Below are 6,157 nucleotides of genomic sequence, written 5' to 3'. Positions count from 1 at the left end.
ATATATATATATATAAATAAATATATATATATATATATATATATATATATATATATATATATATATATATATATATATATATATATAAATATATATATATATATATATATATATATATAGCCTGGTATTGGCGTAGTGGTTAGGGCAGCGGCTTGGGATCCAAAAGGTCCTGAGTTCAAGCCCCGTTGGGCCACTGAATTAATACACCAGGGGGTTGACTCAGCCTGTCATCCTTCCGAGGTCGGCGAAATGAGTGCCAGAAGACTGGGCCTGTGTATACCCCGGTTAACATAGGTGTACCATAACCCTGTGTCGTAAGAGGCGACCAGGGTTGCGTCAGGAAGGGCATCCGGCGTAAAACATGTGCCAAATCACAATGCGGATCATACGGATGATCCGCTGTGGCGACCCCTAACGGGAACAGCCGAAAGAAGAAGAAGAAGAAGAAGAAGATATATATATATATATACATATATATATATATATATATATATATATATATATATATATATATATATATATATATATATATATATATAAATAAATATATACAGACATGAAAGAAGTAAATAGACACCTTAAATTTCTCCATTTCATCTGTATAATGCAGTTTTACTCAGTGATTTGTGGTATTATTCGACTATTTCTTTGCAGAAACGAGTTCCTGGGTCTTGTAAGACAATTAACTGTGCCTCAAACCCAGTGAGCACACGACCTTTGCAATTGTCGAAGGGGACGAATTGTTGACCAATCGAAAGATGGAGTCAGCAAACATCAGATAGCTCAGAACCTTGGCATTCCGCTTTCTACAGTCAATCGGGTGATTGTGCAATTCAGCGAAGGCAAGGACTCCACAGCTTCCCGTTCTGGTCGATCTGGGCCCTCAGAAAAGTGTTTTCGAGCCGTCGAACGGTCCATTGAGAAAACTCCCCATTGCAAGATAGCAGATGGTCCAAAGTTCTAAGCCTGAAAGAGTAAAAGCAATAAAATCTTCAAATGGCAAATCTAAAAAATACGAGAGTATCTATTAAAATGGATCAAATATACTTCAAATGTTCAATAAATTATTTTAATCACCTCCGTGCTCCCTTGGCAGGCACTACCCTCTGCCGATTCTCCTACGATGGCACCCCCGGGCACTACACTGCCTCCGAGCCTACCAGCTCCCTAAACACCGGGGAGTGCCCTCCCTGGCGACTCCCCTGAAACGCTCACGTGGCAGGCTGGCTTCCCGGGCCCCTTTCCGAGGGTCACCCGTGCCCACAACACTGCCCACGCGGCAAACGGCGCCCCAGGCCCCCACACCATGCGGGCGCACCCGTGCCCACTACGCTATCCCGGCCCCCCATGGGCCCTTGGCCTACTACGGCCGACGTGCCCGGTGCCCGGGGTACCCACTCAGCGATACTCACCATTCGCAGCCACGCTCCCAGCCCGTCAACAGGGCTCCTGCACCCCTCCAAACGGGTTTCGAGCCTACATTCCCACCAACAGCAAAACGACCTCCATTTGGTAAATTTAACTAACCCAGCTAACTCACTCTACACTGACCCCGGGGTCCCTTGGGCGGGAATCACTCCTCCCCCGAATCACTCATCGCACCATACATTCCACATTCGCTCCACTCACACAGACCCGCTGGCCTCACTCACTCAACAAGCACACGTTCCACCTCAACTCACCAACTCTTCAACACACACACCGCTGAACTCTGCCATCCTTCTAACTTCATCCCCTAACTAACTCGTGCTCCCACGTCGTCCCTTAAACTACAGCACGTTCCATTTAACACTACGTTGCTAAGCTACGTCCCCTCTACACATCCAAAGTCTGTCACTGTCTCCAAAATGTAATTTCCCATTTCCCTTCCTAAATATCAACTAAGATCCTTCTCCCTAATCCATTCCACGGGCCCCATGAGGACTTACCCCTGTCCCATGGAGCCGGTCTAGCTAAGCTAACCCTTCCCCCTAACTAGTGCCATCCTGTGCCCTGGCCAAGGGGATCATCCACCCCATGCCCGGGAATCCTGTTCACCCGAAAGCGAGGCTTGCTCTTTTTTTTAATATTGCGCAGCACCAGCGCGGCAACTCGCAACCTGCGCACCAGCGCGGCAATTCACAGCCGCGCACCTGTGGCGTGACGTCATGGCAGCAGTTCGCATCCCTCGTCCCTCTTGGACGGTACCATCCGGCAGGGATTCACCATCCTGCCGGATTCCAACCATACACGCAGCCATGACGTCACCCGACGCATAAAAAAAACACAAGCCCCACGTCTCGAGGGGTTCCCCACGCGAACACATGTGCTCTGCCCGTTGGAGCTAAACACACACGCCCGCGTGGAGAACCCGTCCGGTCCAAATCCGTAATCCTGCCTCAACCTTTGTCCGTCCGCGGGATCGGCAAATCCACCGCTGGCGTTTCCGGACCGGGTTTCACTCCCGCAAGCGAGCACATGGCGGCCTTGTGCGTTGCACGACCCGAACCTCGCGCTCGCTGCTGGGTGAACCCGGCGCGGTGCTCAAAACATCTACGGCCGCTACCCGGCCCTTGTCTCTCTGTCGCCGTCGCCGTCTCCGTCTCCATTCGACCCACGCACACCTGCGTGTTACGACGCTCACACTCCATTCCATCACACTCACACCGGGAGACGCGGCTGCGTGCTCACGCATGCCGACCGACATCTCCCTCACACACAGCGACCTTACACACGCTGTCTCCCTCACACTCGGCCGCTCACTCACTCGTGCCCTTTCTGGTGTACACATGGTTCCCCTCACACACGGTGTGCTGGGAGGCACGCATCCTGGCACACTTGCCACCACACCACTCGCACATGGGGCCGCACTCACACCTTGCACCACACACACCGGGACAACCACACCGGGGATTTGTGCCACCCCAAGGGTTCCCGGGGCCTCTCTACCCCCAAAGCTGCACGTGCATCTGTCCACAGCACCCGTCCCCTCGAACTCACAAAGCACGACCGAACTCACCTGGTCGTGAGTCGCCTCAAGGGGGCATACTCCCTCCCCTCCTTCCTGGAGGAGGCTATCCAACTGCTCGCACCGGGTCTCCAACCAGTCCGCCAGCTCCCCCTCATGGTCCTCCACTACGTGTGTGTGTGTGTGTGTGAGTGCGTGCGTGCGTGCGTGCGTGCGTGCGTGCGTGCGTGCGTGCGCATGCGCGTCTCTAACCCCGTCCAATTCACCCTCTATCTCCCATGTCTCTGTGCATTTATTAGTTTCTGTTTCTTTCTGGAGTTTTTCCATATCTCTGGACTTCAATTTTACTCTCTCCTTGAGTTCATTAATTTCAACCTCATTTTGTTTTTGTTTCTTATCCCACAGTCTCTCTTGTTCTTCCTTCTCCAATCTCGTTGTGTCCTTCAATCTCCTGATTTCTCCTTCCTGCTTCATTCCTTGCTCCTTTACTTTCTCCTCGTATTCCAACCTATTTTTTTCCTTTTGTCTTTCAGTTTCAAATTCATACTCTTTCAGTTTTCTATTCCACTGTCTTTCTTGTTGCTCATTCTGCAATCTCATTGTTTCTTTCAACTGACTGATTTCTTTCTCCTGTCTCAATCTTTGTTCTTTCAGTACTCTTTCTTGTTCCTCATTCTTTAATCTGGCCTTCGCTTCCAGCTGTTCGATTTGTACAGTGTGGTTTCTTAACGTTTCATTTTCCGTTCTCTTCCTTTCCTCTTTTAACAACTCTCAGTTCGTTTTGTAATTCCCTCTCTCTGTTTTGGTGTTTCTGTAACTCGGAAGCTTTCTTTTCCAATTCCTTTCTCATCTCCACACACTCCAACCTTGCTTTGGCTTCTTACTGTTCTTCCATCTTGCCCTTGTGGTTTTCTACCCGTCTTCCGAGTTCCTCTGTCTCCATTTTTAACTCCCGTCCCAGCTTATCAACTCTCTTCGTCATGTCTTGATGTCTTTTCTCACACTCCACCGTTACGACCTTGAATCCCTCCTCTGTCTCCTCCTGGCTCCCTTTTAATTTATCCATTGCCTTCGTTACCTCGTGTCTCGTATTACACGTTTCGGTCTCCCCATTAATTATGACCTCGCCCGTCTTTATCGTGGGCCTGACAGCCTTTGCACTCCCCCTCGCTGGCTCCATCGTATCGCCACGCGGTGCCGCCATTTTGCACACCGTTGTCGGCGTTTCGTCACGCGCCATTGCCTTTATACTTCCCATGCTCTGCGTTTCACCCTGTTGAGATCGTGTATTGTTTATCACCCCTTGTATCGCCTCCATTAGTTGTTTCACTTCAAGCGAAGTCAGCTGCCTCGATCCGCCATTATGGCGTGCTGTTTTGCTGGGGACAGGGGAGGGAATTTGACAGAGGAGGGGAGGGGTGTCAAAAGCCGCGGCCGCTGCCCCTGCGCCCCTTTCGAGCTCTGGGTTCAGTTGGGGGGGGAAATTGTTCCTGCATACCAATGTCCTGCTTGGGGTCTCCATCCTGGACCATGGATTCCACACATTCTACATCCATTTCTAATACCCCCAGCTCCCGCTTGCCTTGAGACTCCATCTTATTTCTCGTAAGGGGTTAATTTAGCTCGCTCGTAATTTGGAGGGAATCGGGGGTCACTCCTCTCACCCCTGGACCGATTCCCCGTGAATTTAGCTTGGAGGCGGGAGGGATTCGACTCCCACTTCTGACACTAGTGTTGCGAATTTGCGCCCGCCGGCGTGCGAACGGCCACGTGACTCGAATCACGGCACGTTGCCCACCGGACGGAAAATTCAGTCGTGACCCTCCGGGAACTATCGCCCGGAGCCAGTCACAGGTGGGCCTTTCGACCTCACCACAATCGTGCCAATCAGCCACCCGCATAGAATAGGGTTGTTCAGCAAACTCGACCTACCTAAGTACCCACGCGGATGGTAAACTGGGCGATCGTACCTCGCCGCAGGTCGACTCCGGACACGAGCCGCTTGGGCGGCCCGTTCTGTACTATCGGGATAACCAAGCGGTGTTATCGTCGACCTCGACGGTTCAGATTAATTATCGGGATCTTGCACCCGCTACGAACCCTTTACGTGAAGCAGGATGGAGAGTCAATGGAGAAAAGACAAAGCGAAACGGGAACAGTTCAACATGCACGACATGTTTATTTAACTTTATTTACACGACACACGGAGAGCACACATATAGCAATTAAAACAATTATGCACAAAAAGCAAATGTAATACGACCGACTAACGCGTACACATGGCAACACTTATACAGTTCTACTTCACAAGACACGGCGCCACAAGATCCATACAAAAACAAAAGAAAAGGCCACCCTCAAAGACAAGGGGGCAGACGGGGCCCGTGGGCCTTTATGGCGTGGGACTTGGCAGACCGAACGAGTCCCACGAGACCTTTGCAGGTTACCTGTACCCTCGCGGTGCGATGGTGGGCGAGCTCTCTCCGGCGCTCCTTGTACGAACGCGCAGGTCCATGCGAGACAGCTGGCAGAGCGGCACCTCCAGTCTGCGTCCCTCCGGACTCTCCACCGACTGCAAGCTCCAACGAGCGGGTCGCTCAACGGACCACTTCTCCAAGACCCAGAAGGGCAGAAGACCATGAACCGCCGACTGATACTGACACTCTCACCGACCGCCCTGACCTGACCTCCTCTGACCTGACTTCTTCTGACCTGACTTCCTCCGACCTGACTTCCTCCGACCTGACTTCTTCCGACCTGACTTCTTCTGGTCTGACTTCCTCTGGTCTGACTTCTTCCGACCTGACTTCTTCTGGTCTGACTTCCTCTGGTCTGACTTCTTTTTGCGGCGCCTCCGTGCACCCTTTTATTTCCCTGGCACCCCGCCCCTCCCTTCACGGCCCGCGGGGGGGGGGGGAACATTCCACCAGAGAAATCGGGGCGGGAGTTGAGTTCCAACCGTCATTCTTGTTTACCAGAGAAACCGGGGTGGGAGTTGAGTTCCAACCGTCATTCTTGTTTACCAGAGAAACCGGGGTGGGAGTTGTTGTTGTTCCCCTTTTGTGTTTGTGGAGATGTTAACGGTTGCTGGCGGAGTGGTGAGGATGGCGTGGTTGTTGAGAGGCAGGTGTGGTTGTAGTTGTTGTGAAGCGGCGTTGTGGTTGGTGGTTGTGACGTGGTTGGATCAAAATAAAGATAGAACAGAAAAAC

General features: G+C 51.6%; 1 long non-coding RNA gene across 1 annotated transcript in view; it reads right to left on the bottom strand.

Annotated features, from left to right (window-relative positions):
- The window catches only part of LOC147030978 (uncharacterized), a 7,155-nt gene extending 1,372 nt beyond the window's left edge, over positions 1-5,783 (bottom strand). The window contains exons 1-2 of the long non-coding RNA XR_015056606.1: positions 5,395-5,783; positions 716-966 (exon numbers count right to left, since the gene is read on the bottom strand). This is a non-coding gene — a long non-coding RNA (uncharacterized LOC147030978). The remainder of the gene's footprint in view (positions 1-715; positions 967-5,394) is intronic.
- Between the last annotated feature and the right edge of the window lie 374 nt (positions 5,784-6,157).

Source organism: Eptatretus burgeri, chromosome 3 (genome assembly GCF_056783735.1).
Source record: "Eptatretus burgeri isolate ZD-2024b chromosome 3, Ebu_testis_v1, whole genome shotgun sequence".
NCBI classification, from domain to species: Eukaryota; Metazoa; Chordata; class Myxini; order Myxiniformes; family Myxinidae; genus Eptatretus; species Eptatretus burgeri.
Note: the sequence above shows the minus strand (reverse complement) of the source record. Positions and strands in the feature narration are given on the sequence as shown.